General features: G+C 43.7%; 1 protein-coding gene across 1 annotated transcript in view; it reads left to right on the forward strand.

Moving 5' to 3' along the window:
* The window catches only part of ADGRV1 (adhesion G protein-coupled receptor V1), a 397132-nt gene that overhangs the window by 244460 nt on the left and 139524 nt on the right, over positions 1-13148 (forward strand). The window lies entirely within an intron of this gene.

The raw sequence follows: 13148 nt of genomic DNA on the forward strand, positions 1-13148 counted from the left end.
AACATTACAACACTTGGCAGAGCAATAAGAATTTAGCAATTACTGCCTATTGATGAGGCAGGAAAATCGCCAGTGGCGGCATTAGGAAAAAAATGTGACAGACAGCAAAGGTGCAGGAGGGAGTGAGCTAAGAAATTGAGCTCCCCCACCTGCACCGACATTTTTGGCTCTCCTAAAGGCGCTAAAAGCAACTGCCTGGGAAGGACAGCAGCTACTTCTGAAAGAACACGCAGAGCTGGTGACAGACCCCTCCTGCTCCAGACATCTTAGCCTTATGGAAGGCTAAGTACTAAGAAATCTTTTCTATACTCACTATAATTTAGATAGGAGTGTATTAGAAAAAATTCTTTCATGCAAATAGTTTAATAGATAGAATACTACTTGCATAGATATTCTTTTGTTTCACACATAGTCTTAACAAGGATACTATCTTTTGACTTCTATCATAGATTAGTTAATATCTTCTGTCTTTTTCTTGTGTGATTGCCTGTATTTTATTGCTGTGACACTGTCCCTTATAAAATGTCTGACAAGGGTAAAGCACCTTGTGCAAATTATTATACTTGATTCAAGTCTAAAGTTAAATTACCCATTGAACAACAGGACCTGGGGGTGCTTTGTACTGACTGCGGTGGGGTTCCCATGGTAGCGCAGGCACAGAGTAATGCACCACCAATAATGGAAACACCAGCATGGGTGGCTGCCCTGACGCAGGGGGTTACCACATTGGTACAACTGCTTTCTAAACAAGCAGAGATTCCGGCGGTTGCTGCGGTACTCCCTTCAACCTCTGGAACAATAGACCTGTAACAATCGTCTCGTTGTCTGAACGCAGAGATCCCTGGGGAGATGGATACATGTGTGAGCCTGGTTTAGCACTGGCCGAACAGAGGCAGGAGTCTAACGGGTTCCCCGGTCCTCACTAAGAACTGCCGCAATGGACTTTAGCGACCGGGAACACGCAGGTAGCGGCCCTCTGAAACAGTCACTATTTGTAACACAGCGGAGAGAAATGAAAATCAGAAAGCAGGTCAGCTAGCTTGGGACTGGTACACTGGCAGTAGCGAGGTACAAAATCAGTATGAGGAAGGAAAGTCTAACAACCGGCTGGAATCTGGTACACAGGCAGTAGCACAGTACAGAATCAGGATCCAAGGAAAAGAGGTCAAAACAAGCAAGGACTGGTACATGAGGGGTTAACAGGCAGAAGCACTTTCCAAGGAGGATTCACAAGGAAAACCAAGGACAGCAGCAATACAGCATAACAGGGAGTCAGTCTGGGTATGGAAACCTGTTGCTCCAACACTGTTAGTGTGTGAGAGCTAGTTCCGTATACACCACAGAATATGCCGCCTCCCAGCCACAAATATGAGACCACCCAAACCAGGAAGCCCCGATCCACCACTGAGACAGAATCAGAAACACAAGTGTGTGACCAGGGAGGTTTGTGACAAGACCCCCTTAATTCAGGTGGGACCATGGGGATCACTGAGTTTGTCGTCTCAGGACAGACGGAGGATCCATCCGTACTCTCATCCCAAGCCCCTCCTACTGGAGAGCCGGTTTTGTCTACATCATTGGTCAGGGGCCTAGATCGGTTAAACTGTTTCTTAGAGGCGCCAAGATCTTTACCCAAGAAAAAGCGACACAGATCCGCTAACCCCCTTCTGTCCTTCTCTGATTCAGAGAGATTCTCAGAAGAGAAGGGAGAGGTTTGATCTAAACCAGTGGGAACAGGTCCCAAGGGTTCATACGCCAGTGGCACGCTTAGTTTGCCACACCACACTCCCTGTTCCAGGGCCAGCCTCCCTGCAGGATCCCACTGACCGTAAGATAGAGGCTTTCTTAAAGTCCATCTACATTGCAGCAGGCAATTCATTTAGAGCTATGTTTTCATCAGCAGGGATATGGAAACATGGGCTGACCAGTTGGCAACAAGTCTGCAGGATTCAGACTTACTTCCCCTGGCACCCCCTAACCCTAACCCTGGCCCTTCAACTCAAGGAGGCTTCAGTATACCTGTATGAAGCTGCCCAAAACGCAGCTTCCATCTCCTCCTCTGTTTTAGCAATGGCAGTTGTGGCCAAGAGGACCCTATGGCTGAAGTCCTGGGATGCAGACACTGAATCAAAGAAATCTTTGCAGTCTCTCCCTTATTCACGTAGAGTACTATTTTCTCTGAATTGGACAGCATAATTTGTCAGGCAACAAGAGGCAAAAGTAGCTTCCTACCAGTCAATGTCTAAAGCCTAGGACTCCCAGGTTTGGCTCATTTAGACAACCCTTTCGGGTGGGCTCATCTGGTCGGGGACAGACACACATTTCTGGTGCTAGAGGACACTTGGACCGGGGTAGGTCTTCTTCCTCCTCTACGAACCATCCTTCTTCCAAGCTCCCGGATAAACCAGCAGCTTAACGGTCCTCTCCCATTAGTGGGCAGAACCCTTGGAGGACAGTTGGATTCGCGGGATTATGACGAGAGGTTACAAAATAGACCTATCGAGCCCAGCCCCTTGATTCTTTGCAACCAGCTTACCCCGCGACCCACAAAGAAGACAGGCAATGCTCCACTGTGTTGCCTCTGTTCTTTCCGCAGGAGTCATCAAGAAAGTTCGGGAACATCAAAAGTGACAGGGTTTCTAGTCCAACCTCTTTTTGTCCGAAAGACGGATGGCTCCTTCCGCCCTATCCTGAACCTAAAATAGTTGAATCTACACCTACATGTGGACAAATTTCGGATGGAATCCCTCAGGTCATTTATCAATGGACTGGAAGCAAACCAGTTCATGACATCAATCAACATCAAAGACGCCTACCTCCACATTCCTATCTGGAAGGCACATCAAGCTCTTCTCAGATTCACAGAGCAACCTTCTCACTACCAGTTGAGAGCTCTCCCAGTTGGCCTTTCAACAGCACCAAGGGTGGTTACAAAAATAATGGCAGTAATGGCAGAATTTTCAAGAGGTGTGAAAATGGTGGCCTACTTGGACGATCTATTAATCAAGGCTACCTCTGCTCACCTGCTCAACCAGCATCTACAGCTCACCATCAGGATCTTGGAGATGCATGGGTGGCTCATAAATCGGTCCAAATCCCAGTTAACCCCTTGCTAGAGAATGACTTTTCTGAGACTAATAATGGATACCAACAAACAGAAGAAGATATTCCTTCCAGAGGACAAATCTCAGTCCCTGCAGGACACTACAACTCGAGTTTTGACCTGCCGCAGACCGTTGGTCCTCTTATGCATGTGCCTACTAGGAAAGACGGTTTCGACCTTCGAGACTCTCCTTTATGGTCCACTTCACTCTCGCTGCTTCCAATGCTCAGGATACCATAAAAATTAGAACGACAATTGATACGCTTGTCATCAGAGGCGAGACAATCCCTCAGATAATGGATAGTCCAGGACAATTTGCTAGTCGGCAGGTCCTTTGCCCCATGGGATCTTAGTATCCACAGATGCTAACCTTCAGGGATGGGGGGCTGTGACCCTTCATTTGAGACTTCAGGGACTCTGGTCTGCTCAAGAGACCTCTCTCCCCATCAATATACTGGAACTGAAAGCAATGTTAAAGGCCTTACAGGGCACACAGTCCATCCTGCAGGGCCAACTGTTCCGTCTGCAGTCCGGCAATGCCACAACGGTGTCTTATGTCAACAGACAGGGGGGCACCAGGAGTGCAGGAGCGATGGAGGTGGCGACTCAGATCTTGACCTGGGCCGAAAACCACTTTCCCTCCATCTCCGCAGTCTTTATTCCAGGCATCCAGAACTGGGAGGCAGACTATCTAAGCCAGCATGCAATTCTGCCGGGGGATTGCTCCCTTCATCCGGAGGTCTTTCAGTCTCTGGTCATTTACTGGAGGACCCCGGACCGAGACATAATGGCATCACATCACAACCAAAAGGTCCAGCATTTTTCCTCAAGGGCAAGGGACCCTTTGGCGGTGGCGGTCAACGTAATGACAATGCCCTGGGACTTCAGGTTAGGGTACCTGTTCCCTCCCATTTCCATAATTCCCCGCGTGCTTCAGAGGTCAAGCAGGGTGGACTCCCAGTTATACTGGTGGCTCCAACTTGGCTGCGGAGGGTCTGGTATGCAGAAATCCTGTTAATAGCAGTAGGTTCAGGTATTCAGGTACCACTTTGAGAAGACCTCCTTCTACAAGGACCATTTCAACATCAAGACTTACCTCGACTGAATTTAACGGCATGGCTGTTGAAGCCAACCTTTGGAAGTCCAGAGGGTTCTCTCCACAAGTTGTGGACACTCTCGTTCGTGCTTGAAAGCCAGTATCTGCTCGCATTTACCACAGCATCTGGCGTACCTTCATTAGATGGTGTGAGAGCCAAACCTGCCACACGGCTTCCTTCCGCCTTTCAAGATTCCTTGCTTTTCTCCAGGATGGCCTGAATGGGGGCCTTCACTTGGGTCCTTAAAAGTGCGGATCTTGGCCCTTTCATTTTTTTTTCGCATTCGCCTGGCAAACATATCGGACGTCAGGACCTTCCTACAGGGAGTCCTGCATATCCAACCTCCATATGTTCTGCCCATGGAACCCTGGGACCTTAATTTGGTCCTTAATATGCTTCAAGGACCTCCCTTTGAACTGTTACAGACTACAGATTTACGGATCTTAACCTGGAAAGTTGCGTTTCTACTAGCTATTGCGTCAGCTCGTAGAGTTTCCAAGCTGCGTGGTCTCTCATGTCGTGAACCATGTAAGGTGTTTCACAATGATAGGGCGGTTCTCAGAACAGTTGCCAACTTTCCTGCCAAAAGTGGTTTGCGGTTTTCATGTTAAGCAGGAAATAATGTTTCTGGTGTTCATGGAATTTCTGGATGTGGTCAGAGCTCTCCGAATCTATGTCCATAGGACATCTAAGATTCGCTGCACAGATTCTTTATTTATTTTATTTGACTTCTCAAAACGAGGATGGCCGGCCTCCAAGCAATCAATTGCTAGATGGCGTACATCAACTATTAAGCAGGCTTATATCAATGCTAACCAACCTGTGCCAGGTTGCCCATTCTACCTGTTCAGTGGGAGCGTCTTGGGCTGCGCGAAATAGGGCCTCAGCGGACCAGTTATGCAGAGCAGCCACTTGTTCCTCAGTCCATACATTTACAAAATGTTCTCAATTCAATATATTTGCATCTGCTGACGCCAGTTTTGGCCGTAGTGCTCTACGTGCCGGGCTGTCAGAGCGGTCTCACCCTTCAGGGGGCTGCTTTAGAAATTCCCCATGTTAGCAGTGTCCCCCAGATAGGATGAAAGAGAAAAGCGGATTTTTATACTTACGATAAATCCATTTCACTGATTCCATCTGGGGGACACCTCGTTCCCTCCCTTCTGCTCTTCTGCTGTTTGGTCTCTGGTTGGTTAACTCCCCTTCCTTGAGGATTTATACTTAAACTGAAGAGGCTACCGGGTTGTTGCAGAGTGGAGAAGTTTGTCAGCATGATACATTAACAAGTTAATTAGTTAAGTGCCAAACTCCACTCTCCCCACAAAACCAGTATCCCCCAGTATCCCCCAGATGTTATCAGAGAAACGGATTTATCGTAAGTATAAAAATCCTTTTTCAGTCTATGTTTAAAAAAAATATGTAAACAATGAGCTATTTAAATAAATATAACTAAAACAATGACAGAACAGATTGCCTGCCCTCCACCCCTGTGGGTCTGTGCTCACAAATACAAGCTTTTTAAAGTGTTTCAATGACAAAACTGTCAAAACTATGTTGCAGCCATCAGTGCAGTTTCTTTAGCGATCCAACTCTAATTGTAGAATTTCTACAGAAATGTGACAGTGTATGCAATGATTTCACTTATACTAAGAGGGAAAGAGCAGGGTAAGAACCTTTATTAATACATTTTCTGCAGAAGAGCTATAACATTGCCTCTGATTGTGTCCTATATCTACAGTTGGTCATATTGTTAGCCATGCGCTGAACTCCCTTTTTTTATCAATGTAACAACTATATATATATATACCGTATTTCCCCATGTATAAGACGCACCTTTTTCCCCCAAATTTTGGGTCTAATAACTGGGTGCGTCTTATACAGGGGTAGTAGCACTTACCCTGTCAGATGATTCCTCTGTCCGGTAAAGTCTTCTCTCGGTCTGATCCTGATGCTGGAAACCCGATTAAGGTCCTCTCTGCGATGTCCGGATGTCCTTTCAGGACCTTGACAAGGTCCAGGTCCTGTAAGGATTGTCAAGGTCCTGAAAGGACATCCGGACATCGCAGAGAGGACCTTAATCGGGTTTCCAGCATCAGGATCAGACGGACAGAAGACAGAAGACTTTACCGCAGGGGCGAATCTAGAAAAATGCTGTACACTGGGCGATTTAGGGGGGGGGGATTTAGGCCCCGCCCCTTTCTAACATCTTAGGCTGCCGACGGCTGCACACTATGTGCAGGTCCGTTCAGCCGTGACAGGCAGGGACAGTGTGCTGCCCGGCTGCTCTGATTGTGTTTTAAACAGCAAGTGTCTGCTGGGGGGGGCGATCGCCCCGATCGCCCCCCCCCTGAATCCACCACTGCTTTACCGGACAGAGGAATCATCTGACAGGGTAAGGCAGAATTGACTATAGCGTTGTCTCTCCTCTGTATAAGCTGCACAATTACTCTGTGAAAAAATTGAGGATAATGTTTATCTTCCATTTTTTCACATGATTTATATAGGTGCGTCTTATACAGTGGAGCGTCATATACATGGGGAAATACGGTATATATATATATATATATATATATATATATAGAGAGAGAGAGAGAGAGAGAGAGATTATGGACAAAAATACTCGGACGCTTAACCATTGGGTGGGGTGCTGCTGAGCTATTCTGAGTATTTGAGTATTCCGACTAGTGTGATTCCTACACCGCCAGTGTCCAAACCCCGCAGGCTAAGGGCTAGATTTACTAAGCTGCGGGTTTGAAAAAGTGTGGATGTTGCCTATAGCAACCAATCAGATTCTATCTTTCATTTATTTAGTACTTTCCACAAAATGACAGCTAGAATCTGATTGGTTGCTATAGGCAACATCCCCACTTTTTCAAACCCGCAGCTTAGTAAATCTAGCCCTAAGTGTTGAAGCAGTTAGCCTGCGGCGTCCGGATATTGCCGCTTTAAATTGCCATTCAAGTAAGTCACACCCACATCACACTGCACTGCCGAACAGGTCTCCAGTCGCAATCACTGCCTGTCAGCCTGTTGTGCCATCGGACATCTCCCTCGTCGTCTTTCAGGTAAGTCTGCTTCTATTTCAGTCGTCGTCTTCTGCCATCAGAGTATTTATGTAGGAATCACACTTGTCGGAATAGTGGTAATCGGTAATCCGATTACCACCATAACCATTACACCAACAGGGACTGTAATGACATTGTAATCAAGTACATATACTTTAATATGGAGTTGGTCCCCCTTTTGCAGCGATAACAGCTTCCACTCTTCCTGGAAGACTTTCCACAAGATGTTGGAGTCTTTCTGTGGGAATTTGTGCCCATTCATTCTAGAGCATTTATGAGGTCAGGCACTGATGTTGGATGAGAAGACCTGGCTTGCAACCTCTGTTCCAGTTCATCCCAAAAGGTGTTCGATTGGGTTGAGGTCAGGGCTCTGTGTGTGCCAGCCAAGCTCTTCCACACCGAACTCATCAAATCATGTCTTTGTACTTCTTGCTTTGTGCACTGGGGCACAATCATGTTGGAATAGAAAAGGACATTTTCTAAACTGTTGCCACAAAGTTGGAAGCATAGCATTGTCCAAAATGACTTGGTATGATGAAGCATTAAGATTGCTGTTCACTGGAGATAAGGGGCCTAGCCCAAACCCTGAAAACAGCCCCATACCATTATCCCTCCTCCACCAAACTTCACAGTTGGCATAATGCAGTCAGGCAGGTTACGTTCTCCCAGCATCTGCCAAACCCAGATTAGCCCGTCTGACTGCCAAACAGAGAAACGTGATTCATCACTCCACAGAACACGTTTCTACTGCTCCACAGTCCAGTGTCTGTGTGTTTTACACCACTCCATCCGGCGCTTGGCATTGGTCTTTGTGATGTGAGGCTTGCATACAGCTGCTCGCCCATGGAAGCCCATTCCATTAAGCTCGCTCGCACAGTTTTTGTGCTTACATAATGCCAGTGGAAGTTCGGAACTCTTCAGCTGTGGAATCAGCAGAGCGTTGGTGTCTTAGCGGTCATTGACACCGCTCTGTGATTTTACGTGTTCTTCTGCTTCATGGCTGAGTTGCTGTTGTTCCTAAACGCTTCCACGTTCCAATAATATTACTTGCAGTTGACTATGGAATATCCAGCAGGGATAAAATTTTACGGACCGTCTAACGGACTTATTGCAAAGGTGGCATCATATCACAGTACCACGCTTGAAGTCACTGAGCTTTTCACCCATTTTGTATCACAAATGTTTGCAAATGGAGACTGCATGGCTAGGTGCTTGATTTTATATACCTGTGGCAATGGGTCTGATTGAAACACCTAAATTCAATAATTAACAGGTACATACATTTGTCCAGGGTTGGGGTGTTTTTTTTTTTAGCCATAAATCATCACATGATGATCTGTGTACCAGTCTGAATGCTGCCAATTAAGTATTTTCATTCATAATATTTTGTCTTGGGATTAAATGTATATTAGATTTTGCTTTGTAAAAGGGATGGCGTATTAATATAATCCTAGCATCTGTAATACAAATTATCATATCCTGATTAGGATAACTAAATACTTATTAAAAACAAAGGAGTAATGACATTAAGAGATGGTAAAATATAAAAGCAATATATATATATATATATATATATATATATATATATATATATATATTTATGTATTAGAATATATACAAAACATACATAATGGGCCTGATTCATTAAGGAAATTAAGTCAAAGAATGGAATCACTTTTTCTCTTGGACAAACCATGTTACAATGCAAGGGGTGCAAATTAGTTTATTATTTTGCACATTAGTTAAATACTGGTTGTTTTTTCATGTTACAAACAAATACATAGCTTTAACTTTACACTGAAATATAAAGTTGATCTAGGACATGCCCTACCCCAATTATAAATCTGTCCCCACATTTTACATTTACCTCCCCTTCCAATGCAACATGGTTTTGCCAAGGTGCAAAGTTACTCATTCATATTTCACTTTACTCTCCTTAATGAATCAGGCCCAATATGTATAAAACAAATCTTCATACCATGTATTTCACATATATTAGTAGTAGTAATAAAAATGCAATAACATATAAAAGGAGCAATTTTGTAGCCTTAATTCAGATTGTATGGGGAGATTGTTTTAATTTGATGATTTCAAAGCATTTTCCTTTTGATAGTCTTTGTAATCCTGGAAGTTGGGAGGGAGCAGAAGAGGGAACAAAAGAGCTGGTTGGACACTGTGAGGTCGACTTGACAGTGTCACACTATATTCAAAGAGTGAATAATACCAATTACTCTGTTGCACAGAGTGTATTATTAAATTTGAAAAAAACTTGGGTATATTAACAGTAAAACCAGAATCCATAAATGCATTTACATTCATACCTCATACTCTTCATTGTGTTAAGAAGCTTAACAGATACAGTAAAGAGCGAATTGTACAGGACAATGTTATACATTGAGTAGGCAGCTTAAATAAATTGGCTCATACTTGAAAAGCATGTAAAATGTAATTAGATCATGGTGACAATTTCAGTGTATATTGATCAGTCTTGTTATGAATTGTTGAATGTATTCTTTCAACTTGACAGAGTTCTTTACATAATGCAATCAAATGTGTAACAGTAGGCGGGACAGAATATTTCTCTTTTAGACAGTGATATAAAGTGTTTGAATAATAAAATATGTGTGATCTGTAAACACAGCATCCTGTGAAAAATGTTGCTGATACCCCAATCATACTGCACCAAAATCCCGGGTTTTTGCCGGGGCGAGCTCAAACGACCTGGGTCTTGGTGCAGTATGAATGGTACAAGTCAAAAATCCCGGGGCTAAAAACCCGGGTCTTCAACCCGGGATTTATCAAGGGGTAATTCCCGGATCGGACCCGGGTTGCCTGCACTATGAATGGTGCAATCCGGTTTTTCAACCCGGGTTGCACAGAAAACAAGCTGATTGGCTGTCTGCCTGTCTCTGGAGGATGATGTCATCGGTGGGAGCCCGTGGAAGATTCGAGAAGGAGTTTAGGAGAAATGGTGGATGGTGGAGTGCAGATCAAGCTGAAGCAGAATCAGAGTTTGTTGGGGAAAATTGCTTTTATTTCACTGAAAAAGTGTGTATTAACAGCAATTATGACACACTGGATGGAGGAAGAGGTGCGTGAGCTGCTGAATGTCAGAGGTGAGGAAGAAATTTGAAGGCAAGTGACTGGGACTGTGAAGGATGCCACAGTTTACTACAACATCGCCAAAATACTCACACAACGTGGCATAAAGAGGACACAGCAACAAGTCCTGAACAAATTGAAGTCCCTGAGGAAGCAGTACACTAAAGTCCATGACCACAACAGGCGCAAAAGTGGCGCTGCAAGAATGGACTGGCCCTTTTATGACCAGTGCAATATGGTCTTTGGACATTCTCCTCTGACAAATCCAATTGCACTGTCATCTTCTAGCAATGTGGATGCGGCTATACCAACACCACCAGAGAGCACACAGACAAGCGAGGCCGCAACGGTAATAATAGAAGATTCTATAGAAGACACCCCAGAACTGGAGTGCTCTGCCACAACAGATGACACCAACATTTCTTTGGACGAACTGAGCGATTCACAGCCATTCCCTGCTGCGCAAGTTGTTACAGATACTTTGCAAGAAACGTAGCCAGAACCAGTGCCGGTGTCAAAGTTTACGCCAGGTCCCAGTTTACGCTCCAACAGTAAGTATCTTTAATAATCTCACATAATAACCAACTATATATACATACCAATATATCTACATAATTGTCCAAAAGAAAAATAACTGTATAAACATAACTGCCAAAAACAGAGAACTATATCAACAGAAATGCAAGCCAAATACCAATAAATATATCTACATAACTTTAAAAAAAAAAAATAATGTTTGAACATAACTGCAAAAAAAGAGAAGTACATCAACATAAATCCAAACCAAATACCAATATATCTACATAACTTAAAAAAGAGAACTATATCAACAAAAAACCCAAAAGACAAATATAATACACTCCAAAGTATTAAAACATTAACACGCATATGTTGCAGTGCAAACCTACTGGGCAAGAGGGCGGAGGCCTCAAGCACATATCAGCTTACAACACTGCTTTTTTGTTCTGCCACATTATATATTCTAATGTATGTTTTACTGTGTTTTTTTCTACGTACAGTTTACAACGTTCCTAAAAAATGCAAAAGGCCCAACAAAATGGAGCAAGCAACTAAAACAATGACAACTGTCATGATGCATCAACTGCGGGAGATGGAGAGCACCATGAGGGAACACGAGAATACAAAATTGCAGCGTTTCCTGGACAATGAGCGGGATCTCCAGGACTCTTTCCTCATGCAAATCATGAACATGCAGGAACGCGTGTTACGCGAAAATCGTGAGTGTATGATGGGATTCATGGACAGACTCCTCTCACGGGTGCAGGCACCTCCTCCAAGTCCTTACTATTATGACGGACATTATCCTATGTACCAGCGGGAGCAAACAATGTTAGGCAACAATAACCCTCCAAACCCGGTACAAAATACACAACATGCTCAACCTATGGGTAACCCCAACATAGAATACCCACCTGGTAACCAAACCACTCCACAACCAGAAATGCCACAATATCGGCAATTGTAATAATCATATTTTATGGACAAATGTTTAACAGTTAATTGTTATCATGTATGTTACGTGTGATCTGGAAACACGCCGTTAGCTTCACATATTACGTGAAAAGCAAATTTGCACTTACTGTTTGGGCACATTTGTGTCTTCTGTTTACTACTTGTGTATATATTTATTTATTTTTTCTACATGCAAGTAAGCACTTTTGTATTGTGTCATTTTATATTTTTGTGAAGAGACATATGAGGAAATATGTACAAAACAAAATACAATATGTGAAATAAACATTTTTTTTTTACTTTTACATTTGTGTGGTACATTCAAACAAGTGAGGTCAAATTGGCAGTGAGTGTGGTCCTAATAAGTTCAGCAGAGGTATTGGTGCGCTCTCCTTCAAAAGTACTGGAGTCCACTGACAGCACTGGCATTTCAGATTCCTGCACATTCCACTCAGGTAGAAATTGCTCTTTTTGTATTTCGCAAATGTTATGTAAAATACAGCAAGCAGCAACCACGTGGGGCACAAGCTTGGTGTCAATGTCATTGCGCTTCAATAGACAGCGCCAACGTCCTTTCAAGCGCCCAAAAGCATTTTCCACCACCATCCGAGCCGAGCTGAGGGTATGTGTAAACCGGATCTGTTCCTGGGACAGGTGATGTTGCTGAGTGAACCCCTTCATCAGCCAGCGCCTCAAAGGGTAAGCAGCATCCCCAATGATGTGTACCGGTATCTCCACACCATCAACAAACGTAGATTTCTGTAAATAAAAATTTTCAGTTTCACGTCACCATGTTAAAAATATTGGTCACATAACGCAGTACACTTGGTACTATATGGTGAAAATGCATTTTGCAAGTGGTACGTCTATATATAAAAAGGGGCAGTAAATGCATACAATATTGATAGCAAACAATAGTATATAAGCTTCAATTACAAAAACATCATACAACATTACACCTATATTTACCTCTCTAGGGAACAGCCAGCCATCTTGTCTTTCCTCAGCAATTTGGTAAAGGTCTGAATTTGCTAGAACTCTGGCATCATGGGAACGTCCAGTCCACCCGAGGAAAACATCTGTGAAACTGACATAAAAAAATACATATTACAATGTTTTACAATACGCATTACACATGGCACAGTCACATAAAAAAAAACATAAAAATGCTTACCAATAGTTGTGGTCAACCACAGCCTGCAGAATGATGGAATGCCAGCCTTTGCGGTTGTAGTAATCCGCATGGTTGTCTGTGGGGGCAATGATGGGGATGTGTGTCCCGTCTATGGCTCCAGCACACTGTGGAAACCC

This window comes from Mixophyes fleayi, chromosome 1 (genome assembly GCF_038048845.1).
Source record: "Mixophyes fleayi isolate aMixFle1 chromosome 1, aMixFle1.hap1, whole genome shotgun sequence".
Classification (NCBI taxonomy): Eukaryota; Metazoa; Chordata; class Amphibia; order Anura; family Limnodynastidae; genus Mixophyes; species Mixophyes fleayi.